Source organism: Ambystoma mexicanum (assembly GCF_040938575.1).
Source record: "Ambystoma mexicanum isolate Mex_15411 chromosome 12 unlocalized genomic scaffold, UKY_AmexF1_1 Mex_chr12_unloc.1, whole genome shotgun sequence".
Lineage (NCBI taxonomy): Eukaryota > Metazoa > Chordata > Amphibia > Caudata > Ambystomatidae > Ambystoma > Ambystoma mexicanum.
This window is the reverse complement of record NW_027182322.1, coordinates 2,288,254-2,307,967: the sequence shown is the minus strand read 5'-3', so window position 1 is coordinate 2,307,967 and position 19,714 is coordinate 2,288,254. Positions and strand designations below refer to the sequence as shown.

Below are 19,714 nucleotides of genomic sequence, written 5' to 3'. Positions count from 1 at the left end.
TGGATGCACGTTCACGCCTCCTCCTTCTCTCGGCTTCATACGGGGATCATATCTCCTCCCTGTCTCACCCTCATGCAGGGATGCATGACCAATGCTCCTTCCCTTCTCGCCTGCATACATGGATGCACGTTCACGCCTCCTCCTTCTCTCGGCTTCATACGGGGATCATATCTCCTCAATGTCTCACCCTCACTTCCAACATGTGTAACTTCTTGTTCTCTTTGACGTCTGGGGCATGGGTGGCTACTGCACAGCTCTAGATGTCGCCCACCTGCAAGGTGTTATGGAAAGCACTTTTCCACATTGGACGTGCTATATTAACCCCCTCTCCCCAAATACAATAAAAATAAAGAAATATATGTGCTTCCATAATGTCTACCTTCTAATGTTTCATATGTGTAAGCACATTGCCCTCCTCCTGACCACATTCTAAAACTATGTGCAAATTGTTCCTTCCATAAACTGTCACTTCCTTGGCCCTTTATTTATAATGACTGTTATACTCTCTCTCTTTCCGCCACAGTATAAAAAAGCCTAGCACACCTCATGATTGGACTAAGAAATTCCTGTCATTTAGTTGGAAATGATTTTCCCATTATCCCCAAAAACTCCTCACTGTGTCTAAGAACGCTTTTTTTCACAGGACAATACAGATCAGATTGACTTGAAAGGTCCTTTCACGCGACTACAGAATGCCTCTCATTCCACTAAAAGATACGCCAGTGCCTACAATAGCCTAGGACTAGACTATGAGTCCCAATGTAGAAAGACCACAAGTCCACAGATATGCCTGTTTATTTAAACATCTGTATTATCATCAGCGTGTGACTGTAAAGGCGGGACCTCGCGCTCTCTGTGACGCGCTCCATTGGCAACATCAGTTAAATGTCGTTGGTTCAATCCCTCGCGGATGTTGTTTTTATTCCCATTTGTAACTGGGAAATACTGTCGCTGCAATACATATGTCTTAATCAAGCTAGTGGTTATTGACGTAAATGGCAGTGTTATAATGTTTCATGTACTGCAAATGTCACCACATAATGCGCTCTTAATTAGATTTGGTTGAAATACATTACAGTCACCTGATGAAAAAGTGTGCAGAGAGCATTAAAGAAACAAAAGGTTCATAACAGTAACAGGACATATCGAATTGTTTCAGTCCTCCACAGAGATTGCCAATGTATTAATGGAAATTCTAAAATATCTGCCCAACTGCCGTGACATTGCCTCACCGCAATGCCGTGACTCGGATTCGAACCGAGGTTGCTGCGGCCACAACGCAGAGTACTAACCACTATACGATCACAGCGAGCTATTTGGGCTGCTACCATGTGACGTTCCACCTCTATCATAAGCTGTACTCCATCTGTGATGTCATGACTCATGTTTGAATTAAAGGTTGGTTGTGATGTTATCCATGAGAATAAGTGGACACCTGATCCCCAGTCACTTATTTAAGATCTCAATAATCAAGTCAGAATCCAAATGAAAGTCATCAAAGTGGAGCCAATTAGAAATAATATAGTTACACAAACCTGGCAATGGTGCGGCAGCCAGGGCCGATAATGGCCCGCCAGCCTGAGAGCAGGAAAGTGTGAGAGCAGTGATGGTCTTGTGAGAGTTTACAGCTGTTATTGACCCTGTCCCCTTCCATTGCAGAGTTTTCTCCCTATAAGAAGTGCAGAGGCTCCCTCCGGGGTGCTAATAGTACATTTATTTTTTTGCGCAGGAGAAGTGCTCTTCACCAATTGCACGTGCCAAATCACCCGAAGGCCACCACCATAAAATTCAGGCATTCATGTTCATGCGTCCTCCATGTTATGTCCTTATAAAGGGATGCATGTTCATGATGACTCCATGTCACACCTGCATACAAGGATGCATGTTCATGCCGCCTCGTTCTCTTGGCTTCATACAGGGATTTTATCTCCTCCCTGTCTCACCCTCATGCAGGGATGCATGACCAATGCTCCTTCCCTTCTCGCCCGCATACATGGATGCACGTTCATGTCTCCTCGTTCTCTCTGCTTCATACGGGGATTTTATCTCCTCCCTGTCTCACCCTCAGGAAGGGATGCATGACCAATGCTCCTTCCCATCTCGCCCGCATACATGGATGTACGTTCACGCCTCCTCCTTCTCTCGGCTTCATACGGGGATCATATCTCCTCCCTGTCTCACCCTCATGCAGGGATGCATGACCAATGCTCCTTCCTGTCTCGCCCGCATACATGGATGCACGTTCACGCCTCCTCCTTCTCTCGGCTTCATACGGGGATCATATCTCCTCCCTGTCTCACCCTCATGCAGGGATGCATGACCAATGCTCCTTCCCTTCTCGCCTGCATACATGGATGCACGTTCACGCCTCCTCCTTCTCTCGGTTTCATACGGGGATCATATCTCCTCCCTGTCTCACCCTCATGCAGGGATGCATGACCAACGCTCCTTCCTGTCTCGCCCGCATACATGGATGCACGTTCACGCCTCCTCCTTCTCTCGGCTTCATACGGGGATCATATCTCCTCCCTGTCTCACCCTCATGCAGGGATGCATGATCAATGCTCCTTCCCTTCTCGCCTGCATACATGGATGCACGTTCACGCCTCCTCCTTCTCTCGGCTTCATACGGGGATCATATCTCCTCAATGTCTCACCCTCACTTCCAACATGTGTAACTTCTTGTTCTCTTTGACGTCTGGGGCATGGGTGGCTACTGCACAGCTCTAGATGTCGCCCACCTGCAAGGTGCTATGGAAAGCACTTTTCCACATTGGACGTGCTATATTAACCCCCTCTCCCCAAATACAATAAAAATAAAGAAATATATGTGCTTCCATAATGTCTACCTTCTAATGTTTCATATGTGTAAGCAATTGTACTCCTCCTGACCACATTCTAAAACTATGTGCAAATTGTTCCTTCCATAAACTGTCACTTCCTTGGCCCTTTATTTATAATGACTGTTATACTCTCTCTCTTTCCGCCACAGTATAAAAAAGCCTAGCACACCTCATGATTGGACTAAGAAATTCCTGTCATTTAGTTGGAAATGATTTTCCCATTATCCCCAAAAACTCCTCACTGTGTCTAAGAACGCTTTTTTTCACAGGACAATACAGATCAGATTGACTTGAAAGGTCCTTTCACGCGACTACAGAATGCCTCTCATTCCACTAAAAGATACGCCAGTGCCTACACTAGCCTAGGACTAGACTATGAGTCCCAATGTAGAAAGACCACAAGTCCACAGATATGCCTGTTTATTTAAACATCTGTATTATCATCAGCGTGTGACTGTAAAGGCGGGACATCGCGCTCTCTGTAACGCGCTCCATTGGCAACATCAGTTAAATGTTGTTGGTTCAATCCCTCGCGGATGTTGTTTTTATTCCCATTTGTAACTGGGAAATACTGTCGCTGCAATACATATGTCTTAATCAAGCTAGTGGTTATTGACGTAAATGGCAGTGTTATAATGTTTCATGTACTGCAAATGTCACCACATAATGCGCTCTTAATTAGATTTGGTTGAAATACATTACAGTCACCCGATGAAAAAGTGTGCAAAGAGCATTAAAGAAACAAAAGGTTCATAACAGTAACAGGACATATCGAATTGTTTCAGTCCTCCACAGAGATTGCCAATGGATTAATGGAAATTCTAAAATATCTGCCCAACTGTCGTGACATTGCCTCACCGCCATGACTCGGATTCGAACCGAGGTTGCTGCGGCCACAACGCAGAGTACTAACCACTATAAGATCACGGCAAGCTACTTGGGCTGCTACAATGTGACGTTCCACCTCTATCATAAGCTGTACTCCATCTGTGATGTCATGACTCATGTTTGAATTAAAGGTTGGTTGTGATGTTATCCATGAGAATAAGTGGACACCTGATCCCCAGTCACTTATTTAAGATCTCAATAATCAAGTCAGAATCCAAATGAAAGTCATCAAAGTGGAGCCAATTAGAAATAATATAGTTACACAAACCTGGCAATGGTGCGGCAGCCAGGGCCGATAATGGCCCGCCAGCCTGAGAGCAGGAAAGTGTGAGAGCAGTGATGGTCTTGTAAGAGTTTACAGCTGTTATTGACCCTGTCCCCTTCCATTGCAGAGTTTTCTCCCTATAAGAAGTGCAGAGGCTCCCTCCGGGGTGCTAATAGTAAATTTATTTTTTTGCGCAGGAGAAGTGCTCTTCACCAATTGCACGTGCCAAATCACCCGAAGGCCACCACCATAAAATTCAGGCATTCATGTTCATGCGTCCTCCATGTTATGTCCTTATAAAGGGATGCATGTTCATGATGACTCCATGTCACACCTGCATACAAGGATGCATGTTCATGCCGCCTCGTTCTCTTGGCTTCATACAGGGATTTTATCTCCCCCTGTCTCACCCTCATGCAGGGATGCATGACCAATGCTCCTTCCCTTCTCGCCCGCATACATGTATGCACGTTCATGTCTCCTCGTTCTCTCGGCTTCATACGGGGATTTTATCTCCTCCCTGTCTCACCCTCAGGAAGGGATGCATGACCAATGCTCCTTCCCGTCTCGCCCGCATACATGGATGCACGTTCACGCCTCCTCCTTCTCTCAGCTTCATACGGGGATCATATCTCCTCCCTGTCTCACCCTCATGCAGGGATGCATGACCAATGCTCCTTCCCTTCTCGCCTGCATACATGGATGCACGTTCACGCCTCCTCCTTCTCTCGGCTTCATACGGGGATCATATCTCCTCAATGTCTCACCCTCACTTCCAACATGTGTAACTTCTTGTTCTCTTTGACGTCTGGGGCATGGGTGGCTACTGCACAGCTCTAGATGTCGCCCACCTGCAAGGTGCTATGGAAAGCACTTTTCCACATTGGACGTGCTATATTAACCCCCTCTCCCCAAATACAATAAAAATAAAGAAATATATGTGCTTCCATAATGTCTACCTTCTAATGTTTCATATGTGTAAGCACATTGTCCTCCTCCTGACAACATTCTAAAACTATGTGCAAATTGTTCCTTTCATAAACTGTCACTTCCTTGGCCCTTTATTTATAATGACTGTTATACTCTCTCTCTTTCCGCCACAGTATAAAAAAGCCTAGCACACCTCATGATTGGACTAAGAAATTCCTGTCATTTAGTTGGAAATGATTTTCCCATTATCCCCAAAAACTCCTCACTGTGTCTAAGAACACTTTTTTTCACAGGACAATACAGATCAGATTGACTTGAAAGGTCCTTTCACGCGACTACAGAATGCCTCTCGTTCCACTCAAAGATACGCCAGTGCCTACAATAGCCTAGGACTAGACTATGAGTCCCAATGTAGAAAGACCACAAGTCCACAGATATGCCTGTTTATTTAAACATCTGTATTATCATCAGCGTGTGACTGTAAAGGCGGGACCTCGCGCTCTCTGTAACGCGCTCCATTGGCAACATCAGTTAAATGTCGTTGGTTCAATCCCTCGCGGATGTTGTTTTTATTCCCATTTGTAACTGGGAAATACTGTCGCTGCAATACATATGTCTTAATCAAGCTAGTGGTTATTGACGTAAATGGCAGAGTTATAATGTTTCATGTACTGCAAATGTCACCACATAATGCGCTCTTAATTAGATTTGGTTGAAATACATTACAGTCACCCGATGAAAAAGTGTGCAAAGAGCATTAAAGAAACAAAAGGTTCATAACAGTAACAGGACATATCGAATTGTTTCAGTCCTCCACAGAGATTGCCAATGTATTAATGGAAATTCTAAAATATCTGCCCAACTGCCGTGACATTGCCTCACTGCAATGCCGTGACTAGGATTCGAACCGAGGTTGCTGCGGCCACAACGCAGAGTACTAACCACTATACGATCACGCGAGCTACATGGGCTGTGACAATGTGACGTTCCACCTCTATCATAAGCTGTACTCCATCTCCGATGTCATGACTCATGTTTGAATTAAAGGTTGGTTGTGATGTTATCCATGAGAATAAGTGGACACCTGATCCCCAGTCACTTATTTAAGATCTCAATAATCAAGTCAGAATCCAAATGAAAGTCATCAAAGTGGAGCCAATTAGAAATAATATAGTTACACAAACCTGGCAATGGTGCGGCAGCCAGGGCCGATAATGGCCCGCCAGCCTGAGAGCAGGAAAGTGTGAGAGCAGTGATGGTCTTGTGAGAGTTTACAGCTGTTATTGACCCTGTCCCCTTCCATTGCAGAGTTTTCTCCCTATAAGAAGTGCAGAGGCTCCCTCCGGGGTGCTAATAGTAAATTTATTTTTTTGCGCAGGAGAAGTGCTCTTCACCAATTGCACGTGCCAAATCACCCGAAGGCCACCACCATAAAATTCAGGCATTCATGTTCATGCGTTCTCCATGTTATGTCCTTATAAAGGGATGCATGTTCATGATGACTCCATGTCACACCTGCATACAAGGATGCATGTTCATGCCGCCTCGTTCTCTTGGCTTCATACAGGGATTTTATCTCCTCCCTGTCTCACCCTCATGCAGGGATGTATGACCAATGCTCCTTCCCTTCTCGGCCGCATACATTGATGCACGTTCATGTCTCCTCGTTCTCTCGGCTTCATACGGGGATCATATCTCCTCCCTGTCCCACCCTCAGGAAGGGATGCATGACCAATGCTCCTTCCCTTCTCGCCCGCATACATGGATGCACGTTCATGTCTCCTCGTTCTCTCGGCTTCAGACGGGGATTTTATCTCTTCCCTGTCTCACCCTCAGGAAGGGATGCATGACCAATGCTCCTTCCCGTCTCGCCCGCATACATGGATGCACGTTCACGCCTCCTCCTTCTCTCGGCTTCATACGGGGATCATATCTCCTCCCTGTCTCACCCTCATGCAGGGATGCATGACCAATGCTCCTTCCTGTCTCGCCCGCATACATGGATGCACGTTCACGCCTCCTCCTTCTCTCGGCTTCATACGGGGATCATATCTCCTCCCTGTCTCACCCTCATGCAGGGATGCATGACCAATGCTCCTTCCTGTCTCGCCCGCATACATGGATGCACGTTCACGCCTCCTCCTTCTCTCAGCTTCATACGGGGATCATATCTCCTCCCTGTCTCACCCTCATGCAGGGATGCATGACCAATGCTCCTTCCCTTCTCGCCCGCATACATGGATGCACGTTCAGGCCTCCTCATTCTCTCGGCTTCATACGGGGATCATATCTCTTCAATGTCTCACCATCACTTCCAACATGTGTAACTTCTTGTTCTCTTTGACGTCTGGGGCATGGGTGGCTACTGCACAGCTCTAGATGTCGCCCACCTGCAAGGTGCTATGGAAAGCACTTTTCCACGTTGGACGTGCTATATTAACCCCATCTCCCCAAATACAATAAAAATAAAGAAATATATGTGCTTCCATAATGTCTACCTTCTAATGTTTCATATGTGTAAGCACATTGTCCTCCTCCTGACCACATTCTAAAACTATATGCAAATTGTTCCTTCCATAAACTGTAACTTCCTTGGCCCTTTATTTATAATGACTGTTATACTCTCTCTCTTTCCGCCACAGTATAAAAAAGCCTAGCACACCTCATGATTGGACTAAGAAATTCCTGTCATTTAGTTGGAAATGATTTTCCCATTATCCCCAAAAACTCCTCACTGTGTCTAAGAACGCATTTTTTCAAAGGACAATACAGATCAGATTGACTTGAATTGTCCTTTCACGCGACTACAGAATGCCTCTCATTCCACTAAAAGATACGCCAGTGCCTACAATAGCCTAGGACTAGACTATGAGTCCCAATGTAGAAAGACCACAAGTCCACAGATATGCCTGTTTATTTAAACATCTGTATTATCATCAGCGTGTGACTGTAAAGGCGGGACCTCGCGCTCTCTGTAACGCGCTCCATTGGCAACATCAGTTAAATGTCGTTGGTTCAATCCCTCGCGGATGTTGTTTTTATTCCCATTTGTAACTGGGAAATACTGTCGCTGCAATACATATGTCTTAAAGGGATGGTCCAGTAAAAATGTTTATTTAAAAAATAGATAGGCCACATAAAAAAAAATATACTAGCATCCTCTGTTTTAAAACTTCCTATGTAAAATTTTGAGCTATTCAAGCTCAAAATTCGAAAAAGCAAGCACAGGGGCACCGCCATTTTGTGAAATGGAGGCCCTCCTGTGCTGGCTTTTGCTTTTGCGGCACTAATGAAGGAAAAGCCAGCCAGCTGTAGTAAACAAAGTCTACCGCTGGGTGGCTTTCCCTTCATTAGTGCCGGGACTCGGAGGACGCGGACCGGAGACAAGAGCAGGAAAGCTGCAGCTGAATCTCGGTAAGTGCTATTTATTTTTTTTACAAAAAATAAGCACTAGCTGTGTTTTTTTTTCTAAGTTTTCCGAGCTGGAGGAGCCCGGAAAACTTAGAAATAAAACCGCAGCTTTAAAAACGTATTTATGTTTGCGGTCGCTTTTGAAGCGACCGCAAACATAAATACAACGTTATTGTGTTGGAAAACGCTGCGGTTTTTCGTTCCAAGTTTCTCAGACTCCTCCGGCTCGGAGGACCCTGAGAAACTTGGAAAGAAAAACCGCAGCGTTTTCCAACACAACCGCGTGTGTTTCTGCCTGCTGTGGCTTATGTTTACATGCCGCGTAGTGTTTCTACCTGCAGCTGATTTCCCATTTGGGGCTCTCGGGCTCCCCGTGGGGAGCCCGAGAGCCCCAAATGGGAAATGGGAAATGGGAAATGCTAAATGCTGCGTTGTCTGACTAAATCTGCTTTCCCATTTGGGGCTCTCGGGCTCCCCGTGGGGAGCCCGAGAGCCCCAAATGGGAAAGCAGATTCAGGCAGACACAACGCGGTTGTTTTCCGCAATGCCGCGTTGTGTCTGCCTGAATCTGCTTTTCCATTTGGGGCTCTCGGGCTCCCCGTGGGGAGCCCGAGAGCCCCAAATGGTAAAGCAGATTCAGGCAGACACAACGCGGTTGTTTTCCGCAATGCCGCGTTGTGTCTGCCTGAATCTGCTTTTGGTAAAGCAGATTCAGGCAGACACAACGCGGTTGTGTTGGAAAACGCTGCGGTTTTAAAACCGCAGCGTTTTCCAACACAATAACGTTGTATTTATGTTTGCGGTCGCTTCAAAAGCGACCGCAAACATAAATACAACGTTTTTAAAGCTGCGGTTTTACTTCTAAGTTTTCCGGGCTCCTCCAAAATCATCAGCGTGTGACTGTAAAGGCGGGACCTCGCGCTCTCTGTAACGCGCTCCATTGGCAACATCAGTTAAATGTCGTTGGTTCAATCCCTCGCGGATGTTGTTTTTATTCCCATTTGTAACTGGGAAATACTGTTGCTGCAATACATATGTCTTAATCAAGCTAGTGGTTATTGACGTAAATGGCAGTGTTATAATGTTTCATGTACTGCAAATGTCACCACATAATGCGCTCTTAATTAGATTTGGTTGAAATACATTACAGTCACCCGATGAAAAAGTGTGCAAAGAGCATTAAAGAAACAAAAGGTTCATAACAGTAACAGGACATATCGAATTGTTTCAGTCCTCCACAGAGATTGCCAATGTATTAATGGAAATTCTAAAATATCTGCCCAACTGCCGTGACATTGCCTCACTGCAATGCCGTGACTCGGATTCGAACCGCTGCGGCCACAACGCAGAGTACGGCGAGCTACTTGGGCTGCTACAATGTGACGTTCCACCTCTATCATAAACTGTACTCCATCTGTGATGTCATGACTCATGTTTGAATTAAAGGTTGGTTGTGATGTTATCCATGAGAATAAGTGGACACCTGATCCCCAGTCACTTATTTAAGATCTCAATAATCAAGTCAGAATCCAAATGAAAGTCATCAAAGTGGAGCCAATTAGAAATAATATAGTTACACAAACCTGGCAATGGTGCGGCAGCCAGGGCCGATAATGGCCCGCCAGCCTGAGAGCAGGAAAGTGTGAGAGCAGTGATGGTCTTGTGAGAGTTTACAGCTGTTATTGACCCTGTCCCCTTCCATTGCAGAGTTTTCTCCCTATAAGAAGTGCAGAGGCTCCCTCCGGGGTGCTAATAGTAAATTTATTTTTTTGCGCAGGAGAAGTGCTCTTCACCAATTGCACGTGCCAAATCACCCGAAGGCCACCACCATAAATCTCAGGCATTCATGTTCATGCGTCCTCCATGTTATGTCCTTATAAAGGGATGCATGTTCATGATGACTCCATGTCACACCTGCATACAAGGATGCATGTTCATGCCGCCTCGTTCACTTGGCTTCATACAGGGATTTTATCTCCTCCCTGTCTCACCCTCATGCAGGGATGCATGACCAATGCTCCTTCCCTTCTCGGCCGCATACATGGATGCACGTTCATGTCTCCTCGTTCTCTCGGCTTCATACGGGGATCATATCTCCTCCCTGTCCCACCCTCAGGAAGGGATGCATGACCAATGCTCTTTCCCTTCTCGCCCGCATACATGGATGCACGTTCATGTCTCCTCGTTCTCTCGGCTTCATACGAGGATTTTATCTCTTCCCTGTCTCACCCTCAGGAAGGGATGCATGACCAATGCTCCTTCCTGTCTCGCCCGCATACATGGATGCACGTTCACGCCTCCTCCTTCTCTCGGCTTCATACGGGGATCATATCTCCTCCCTGTCTCACCCTCATGCAGGGATGCATGACCAATGCTCCTTCCCTTCTCGCCTGCATACATGGATGCACGTTCACGCCTCCTTCTTCTCTCGGCTTCATACGGGGATCATATCTCCTCCCTGTCTCACCCTCATGCAGGGATGCATGACCAATGCTCCTTCCTGTCTCGCCCACATACATGGATGCACGTTCACGCCTCCTCCTTCTCTCGGCTTCATACGGGGATCATATCTCCTCCCTGTCTCACCCTCACTTCCAACATGTGTAACTTCTTGTTCTCTTTGACGTCTGGGGCATGGGTGGCTACTGCACAGCTCTAGATGTCGCCCACCTGCAAGGTGCTATGGAAAGCACTTTTCCACATTGGACGTGCTATATTAACCCCCTCTCCCCAAATACAATAAAAATAAAGAAATATATGTGCTTCCATAATGACTACCTTCTAATGTTTCATATGTGTAAGCACATTGTCCTCCTCCTGACCACATTCTAAAACTATGTGCAAATTGTTCCTTCCATAAACTGTCACTTCCTTGGCCCTTTATTTATAATGACTGTTATACTCTCTCTCTTTCCGCCACAGTATAAAAAAGCCTAGCACACCTCATGATTGGACTAAGAAATTCCTGTCATTTAGTTGGAAATGATTTTCCCATTATCCCCAAAAACTCCTCACTGTGTCTAAGAGCGCTTTTTTTCACAGGACAATACAGATCAGATTGACTTGAAAGGTCCTTTCACGCGACTACAGAACGCCTCTCATTCCACTCAAAGATACGCCAGTGCCTACAATAGCCTAGGACTAGACTATGAGTCCCAATGTAGAAAGACCACAAGTCCACAGATATGCCTGTTTATTTAAACATCTGTATTATCATCAGCGTGTGACTGTAAAGGCGGGACCTCGCGCTCTCTGTAACGCGCTCCATTGGCAACATAAGTTAAATGTCGTTGGTTCAATCCCTCGCGGATGTTGTTTTTATTCCCATTTGTAACTGGGAAATACTGTCGCTGCAATACATATGTCTTAAAGGGATGGTCTAGTAAAAATGTTTATTTAAAAAATAGATAGGCCACATAAAAAAAAATATACTAGCATCCTCTGTTTTAAAACTTCCTATGTAAAATTTTGAGCTATTCAAGCTCAAAATTCGAAAAAGCAAGCACAGGGGCGCCGCCATTTTGTGAAATGGAGGCCCTCCTGTGCTGGCTTTTGCTTTTGCGGCACTAATGAAGGAAAAGCCAGCCAGCTGTAGTAAACAAAGTCTACCGCTGGGTGGCTTTCCCTTCATTAGTGCCGGGACTCGGAGGACGCAGACCGGAGACCAGAGCAGGAAAGCTGCAGCTGAATCTCGGTAAGTGCTATTTATTTTTTTTACAAAAAATAAGCACTAGCTGTGTTTTTTTTTCTAAGTTGTCCGGGCTGGAGGAGCCCGGAAAACTTAGAAATAAAACCGCAGCTTTAAAAACGTATTTATGTTTGCGGTCGCTTTTGAAGCGACCGCAAACATAAATACAACGTTATTGTGTTGGAAAACGCTGCGGTTTTTCGTTCCAAGTTTCTCAGACTCCTCCGGCTCGGAGGAGCCTGAGAAACTTGGAAAGAAAAACCGCAGCGTTTTCCAACACAACCGCGTGTGTTTCTGCCTGCTGTGGATATCACTTTGGGTCTCTGGTGCTCCCAGGGGAGCACCGGAGACCCAAAGTGAAAGCCACAGCAGGCAGAAACACACGCGGTTATGTTTACATGCCGCGTAGTGTTTCTACCTGCAGCTGATTTCCCATTTGGGGCTCTCGGGCTCCCCGTGGGGAGCCCGAGAGCCCCAAATGGGAAATGGGAAATGCTAAATGCTGCGTTGTCTGACTAAATCTGCTTTCCCATTTGGGGCTCTCGGGCTCCCCGTGGGGAGCCCGAGAGCCCCAAATGGGAAAGCAGATTCAGGCAGACACAACGCGGTTGTTTTCCGCAATGCCGCGTTGTGTCTGCCTGAATCTGCTTTTCCATTTGGGGCTCTCGGGCTTCCCGTGGGGAGCCCGAGAGCCCCAAATGGGAAAGCAGATTCAGGCAGACACAACGCGGTTGTTTTCCGCAATGCCGCTTTGTGTCTGCCTGAATCTGCTTTTCCATTTGGGGCTCTCGGGCTCCAGCCCGAGAGCCCCAAATGGTAAAGCAGATTCAGGCAGACACAACGCGGTTGTGTTGGAAAACGCTGCGGTTTTAAAACCGCAGCGTTTTCCAACACAATAACGTTGTATTTATGTTTGCGGTCGCTTCAAAAGCGACCGCAAACATAAATACGTTTTTAAAGCTGCGGTTTTATTTCTAAGTTTTCCGGGCTCCTCCAGCCCGGAAAACTTAGAAAAAAAAACGCAGCTAGTGCTTATTTTTTGTAAAAAAAATAAATAGCACTTACCGAGATTCAGCTGCAGCTTTCCTGCTCTGGTCTCCGGTCCGCGTCCTCCGAGTCCCGGCACTAATGAAGGGAAAGCCACCCAGCGGTAGACTTTGTTTACTACAGCTGGCTGGCTTTTCCTTCATTAGTGCCGCAAAAGCAAAAGCCAGCACAGGAGGGCCTCCATTTCACAAAATGGCGGCGCCCCTGTGCTTGCTTTTTCGAATTGTGAGCTTGAATAGCTCAAAATTTTACATAGGAAGTTTTAAAACGGAGGATGCTAGTATTTTTTTTTTATGTGGCCTATCTATTTTTTAAATAAAATTTTTTACTAGACCATCCCTTTAATCAAGCTAGTGGTTATTGACGTAAATGGCAGTGTTATAATGTTTCATGTACTGCAAATATCACCACATAATGCGCTCTTAATTAGATTTGGTTGAAATACATTACAGTCACCCGATGAAAAAGTGTGCAAAGAGCGTTAAAGAAACAAAAGGTTCATAACAGTAACAGGACATATCGAATTGTTTCAGTCCTCCACAGAGATTGCCAATGTATTAATGGAAATTCTAAAATATCTGCCCAACTGCCATGACATTGCCTCACCGCAATGTCGTGAATCGGATTCGAACCGAGGTTGCTGCGGCCACAACGCAGAGTACTAACCACTATACGATCACGGCGGCTACTTGGGCTGCTACAATGTGACGTTTCACCTCTATCATAAGCTGTACTCCATCTGTGATGTCATGACTCATGTTTGAATTAAAGGTTGGTTGTGATGTTATCCATGAGAATAAGTGGACACCTGATCCCCAGTCACTTATTTAAGATCTCAATAATCAAGTCAGAATCCAAATGAAAGTCATCAAAGTGGAGCCAATTAGAAATAATATAGTTACACAAACCTGGCAATGGTGCGGCAGCCAGGGCCGATAATGGCCCGCCAGCCTGAGAGCAGGAAAGTGTGAGAGCAGTGATGGTCTTGTGAGAGTTTACAGCTGTTATTGACCCTGTCCCCTTCCATTGCAGAGTTTTCTCCCTATAAGAAGTGCAGAGGCTCCCTCCGGGGTGCTAATAGTACATTAATTTTTTTGCGCAGGAGAAGTGCTCTTCACCAGTTGCACGTGCCAAATCACCCGAAGGCGACCACCATAAAATTCAGGCATTCATGTTCATGCGTCCTCCATGTTATGTCCTTATAAAGGGATGCATGTTCATGATGACTCCATGTCACACCTGCATACAAGGATGCATGTTCATGCCGCCTCGTTCTCTTGGCTTCATACAGGGATTTTATCTCCTCCCTGTCTCACCCTCATGCAGGGATGCATGACCAATGCTCCTTCCCTTCTCGCCCGCATACATGGATGCACGTTCATGTCTCCTCGTTCTCTCGGCTTCATACGGGGATTTTATCTCCTCCCTGTCTCACCCTCAGGAAGGGATGCATGACCAATGCTCCTTCCCGTCTCGCCCGCATACATGGATGCACGTTCACGCCTCCTCCTTCTCTCGGCTTCATACGGGGATCATATCTCCTCCCTGTCTCACCCTCATGCAGGGATGCATGACCAATGCTCCTTCCTGTCTCGCCCGCATACATGGATGCACGTTCACGCCTCCTCCTTCTCTCGGCTTCATACGGGGATCATATCTCCTCCCTGTCTCACCCTCATGCAGGGATGCATGACCAATGCTCCTTCCCTTCTCGCCTGCATACATGGATGCATGTTCATGCCTCCTCCTTCTCTCGGCTTCATACGGGGATCATATCTCCTCCCTGTCTCACCCTCATGCAGGGATGCATGACCAATGCTCCTTCCTGTCTCGCCCGCATACATGGATGCACGTTCACGCCTCCTCCTTCTCTCGGCTTCATACGGGGATCATATCTCCTCCCTGTCTCACCCTCATGCAGGGATGCATGACCAATGCTCCTTCCCTTCTCGCCTGCATACATGGATGCACGTTCACGCCTCCTCCTTCTCTCGGCTTCATACGGGGATCATATCTCCTCAATGTCTCACCCTCACTTCCAACATGTGTAACTTCTTGTTCTCTTTGACGTCTGGGGCATGGGTGGCTACTGCACAGCTCTAGATGTCGCCCACCTGCAAGGTGCTATGGAAAGCACTTTTCCACATTGGACGTGCTATATTAACACCCTCTCCCCAAATACAATAAAAATAAAGAAATATATGTGCTTCCATAATGTCTACCTTCTAATGTTTCATATGTGTAAGCACATTGTCCTCCTCCTGACCACATTCTAAAACTATGTGCAAATTGTTCCTTCCATAAACTGTCACTTCCTTGCCCCTTTATTTATAATGACTGTTATACTCTCTCTCTTTCCGCCACAGTATAAAAAAGCCTAGCACACCTCATGATTGGACTAAGAAATTCCTGTCATTTAGTTGGAAATGATTTTCCCATTATCCCCAAAAACTCCTCACTGTGTCTAAGAACGCTTTTTTTCACAGGACAATACAGATCAGATTGACTTGAAAGGTCCTTTCACGCGACTACAGAATGCCTCTCATTCCACTAAAAGATACGCCAGTGCCTACAATAGCCTAGGACTAGACTATGAGTCCCAATGTAGAAAGACCACAAGTCCACAGATATGCCTGTTTATTTAAACATCTGTATTATCATCAGCGTGTGACTGTAAAGGCGGGACCTCGCGCTCTCTGTAACGCGCTCCATTGGCAACATCAGTTAAATGTCGTTGGTTCAATCCCTCGCAGATGTTGTTTTTATTCCCATTTGTAACTGGGAAATACTGTCGCTGCAATACATATGTCTTAATCAAGCTAGTGGTTATTGACGTAAATGGCAGTGTTATAATGTTTCATGTACTGCAAATGTCACCACATAATGCGCTCTTAATTAGATTTGGTTGAAATACATTACAGTCACCCGATGAAAAAGTGTGCAAAGAGCATTAAAGAAACAAAAGGTTCATAACAGTAACAGGACATATCGATTTGTTTCAGTCCTCCACAGAGATTGCCAATGTATTAATGGAAATTCTAAAATATCTGCCCAACTGCCGTGAGATTGCCTCACCACGAAGCGAGGTTGCTGTGGCTACAACGCAGAGTACTAACCACTATACGATCACGGCGAGCTACTTGGGCTGCTACAATGTGACGTTCCACCTCTATCATAAGCTGTACTCCATCTGTGATGTCATGACTCATGTTTGAATTAAAGGTTGGTTGTGATGTTATCCATGAGAATAAGTGGACACCTGATCCCCAGTCACTTATTTAAGATCTCAATAATCAAGTCAGAATCCAAATGAAAGTCATCAAAGTGGAGCCAATTAGAAATAATATAGTTACACAAACCTGGCAATGGTGCGGCAGCCAGGGCCGATAATGGCCCGCCAGCCTGAGAGCAGGAAAGTGTGAGAGCAGTGATGGTCTTGTGAGAGTTTACAGCTGTTATTGACCCTGTCCCCTTCCATTGCAGAGTTTTCTCCCTATAAGAAGTGCAGAGGCTCCCTCCGGGGTGCTAATAGTAAATGTATTTTTTTGCACAGGAGAAGTGCTCTTCACCAATTGCACGTGCCAAATCACCCGAAGGCCACCACCATAAAATTCAGGCATTCATGTTCATGCGTCCTCCATGTTATGTCCTTATAAAGGGATGCATGTTCATGATGACTCCATGTCACACCTGCATACAAGGATGCATGTTCATGCCGCCTCGTTCTCTTGGCTTCATACAGGGATTTTATCTCCTCCCTGTCTCACCCTCATGCAGGGATGCATGACCAATGCTCCTTCCCTTCTCGCCCGCATACATGGATGCACGTTCATGTCTCCTCGTTCTCTTGGCTTCATACGGGGATTTTATCTCCTCCCTGTCTCACCCTCAGGAAGGGGTGCATGACCAATGCTCCTTCCCGTCTCGCCCGCATACATGGATGCACGTTCACGCCTCCTCCTTCTCTCGGCTTCATACGGGGATCATATCTCCTCCCTGTCTCACCCTCAGGAAGGGATGCATGACCAATGCTCCTTCCCGTCTCGCCCGCATACATGGATGCACGTTCACGCCTCCTCCTTCTCTCGGCTTCATACGGGGATCATATCTCCTCCCTGTCTCACCCTCATGCAGGGATGCATGACCAATGCTCCTTCCTGTCTCGCCCGCATACATGGATGCACGTTCACGCCTCCTCCTTCTCTCAGCTTCATACGGGGATCATATCTCCTCCCTGTCTCACCCTCATGCAGGGATGCATGACCAATGCTCCTTCCTGTCTCGCCCGCATACATGGATGCACGTTCACGCCTCCTCCTTCTCTCGGCTTCATACGGGGATCATATCTCCTCCCTGTCTCACCCTCATGCAGGGATGCATGACCAATGCTCCTTCCCTTCTCGCCTGCATACATGGATGCACGTTCAGGCCTCCTCCTTCTCTCGGCTTCATACGGGGATCATATCTCCTCAATGTCTCACCCTCACTTCCAACATGTGTAACTTCTTGTTCTCTTTGACGTCTGGGGCATGGGTGGCTACTGCACAGCTCTAGATGTCGCCCACCTGCAAGGTGCTATGGAAAGCACTTTTCCACATTGGACGTGCTATTTTAACCCCCTCTCTCCAAATACAATAAAAATAAAGAAATATATGTGCTTCCATAATGTCTACCTTCTAATGTTTCATATGTATAAGCACATTGTCCTCCTCCTGACCACATTCTAAAACTATGTGCAAATTGTTCCTTCCATAAACTGTCACTTCCTTGGCCCTTTATTTATAATGACTGTTATACTCTCTCTCTTTCCGCCACAGTATAAAAAAGCCTAGCACACCTCATGATTGGACTAAGAAATTCCTGTCATTTAGTTCGAAATGATTTTCCCATTATCCCCAAAAACTCCTCACTGTGTCTAAGAACGCTTTTTTTCACAGGACAATACAGATCAGATTGACTTGAAAGGTCCTTTCACGTGACTACAGAACGCCTCTCATTCCACTCAAAGATACGCCAGTGCCTACAATAGCCTAGGACTAGACTATGAGTCCCAATGTAGAAAGACCACAAGTCCACAGATATGCCTGTTTATTTAAACATCTGTATTATCATCAGCGTGTGACTGTAAAGGCGGGACCTCGCGCTCTCTGTAACGCGCTCCATTGGCAACATCAGATAAATGTTGTTGGTTCAATCCCTCGCGGATGTTGTTTTTATTCCCATTTGTAACTGGGAAATACTGTCGCTGCAATACATATGTCTTAATCAAGCTAGTGGTTATTGACGTAAATGGCAGTGTTATAATGTTTCATGTACTGCAAATGTCGCCACATAATGCGCTCTTAATTAGATTTGGTTGAAATACATTACAGTCACCCGATGAAAAAGTGTGCAAAGAGCATTAAAAAAACAAAAGGTTCATAACAGTAACAGGACATATCAAATTGTTTCAGTCCTCCAGAGAGATTGCCAATGTATTAATGGAAATTCTAAAATATCTGCCCAACTGCTGTGACATTGCCTCACTGCAATGCCGTGACTCGTTGCTGCGGCCACAACGCAGAGTACTAACCACTATACGATCACGGCGAGCTACATGGGCTGCTACAATGTGACGTTCCACCTCTATCATAAGCTGTACTCCATCTCTGATGTCATGACTCATGTTTGAATTAAAGGTTGGTTGTGATGTTATCCATGAGAATAAGTGGACACCTGATCCCCAGTCACTTATTTAAGATCTCAATAATCAAGTCAGAATCCAAATGAAAGTCATCAAAGTGGAGCCAATTAGAAATAATATAGTTACACAAACCTGGCAATGGTGCGGCAGCCAGGGCCGATAATGGCCCGCCAGCCTGAGAGCAGGAAAGTGTGAGAGCAGTGATGGTCTTGTGAGAGTTTACAGCTGTTATTGACCCTGTCCCCTTCCATTGCAGACTTTTCTCCCTATAAGAAGTGCAGAGGCTCCCTCCGGGGTGCTAATAGTAAATTTATTTTTTTGCGCAGGAGAAGTGCTCTTCACCAATTGCACGTGCCAAATCACCCGAAGGCCACCACCATAAAATTCAGGCATTCATGTTCATGCGTCCTCCATGTTATGTCCTTATAAAGGGATGCATTTTCATGATGACTCCATGTCACACCTGCATACAAGGATGCATGTTCATGCCGCCTCGTTCTCTTGGCTTCATACAGGGATTTTATCTCCTCCCTGTCTCACCCTCATGCAGGGATGCATGACCAATGCTCCTTCCCTTCTCGGCCGCATACATGGATGCACGTTCATGTTTCCTCGTTCTCTCGGCTTCATATGGGGATCATATCTCCTCCCTGTCCCACCCTCAGGAAGGGATGCATGACCAATGCTCCTTCCCTTCTCGCCCGCATACATGGATGCACGTTCATGTCTCCTCGTTCTCTCGGCTTCATACAGGGATTTTATCTCTTCCCTGTCTCACCCTCAGGAAGGGATGCATGACCAATGCTCCTTCCCGTCTCGCCCGCATACATGGATGCACGTTCACGCCTCCTCCTTCTCTCGGCTTCATACGGGGATCATATCTCCTCCCTGTCTCACCCTCATGCAGGGATGCATGACCAATGCTCCTTCCTGTCTCGCCCGCATACATGGATAGACGT

At 46.2% G+C, this 19,714-nt stretch overlaps 1 non-coding gene across 1 annotated transcript; it reads right to left on the bottom strand.

Annotated features, from left to right (window-relative positions):
• Positions 1 to 1,237: 1,237 nt before the first annotated feature.
• On the bottom strand, positions 1,238 to 1,309 carry TRNAH-GUG (transfer RNA histidin (anticodon GUG)). The gene has a single exon. It is a non-coding gene; the product is annotated as a tRNA-His (tRNA).
• Between the last annotated feature and the right edge of the window lie 18,405 nt (positions 1,310 to 19,714).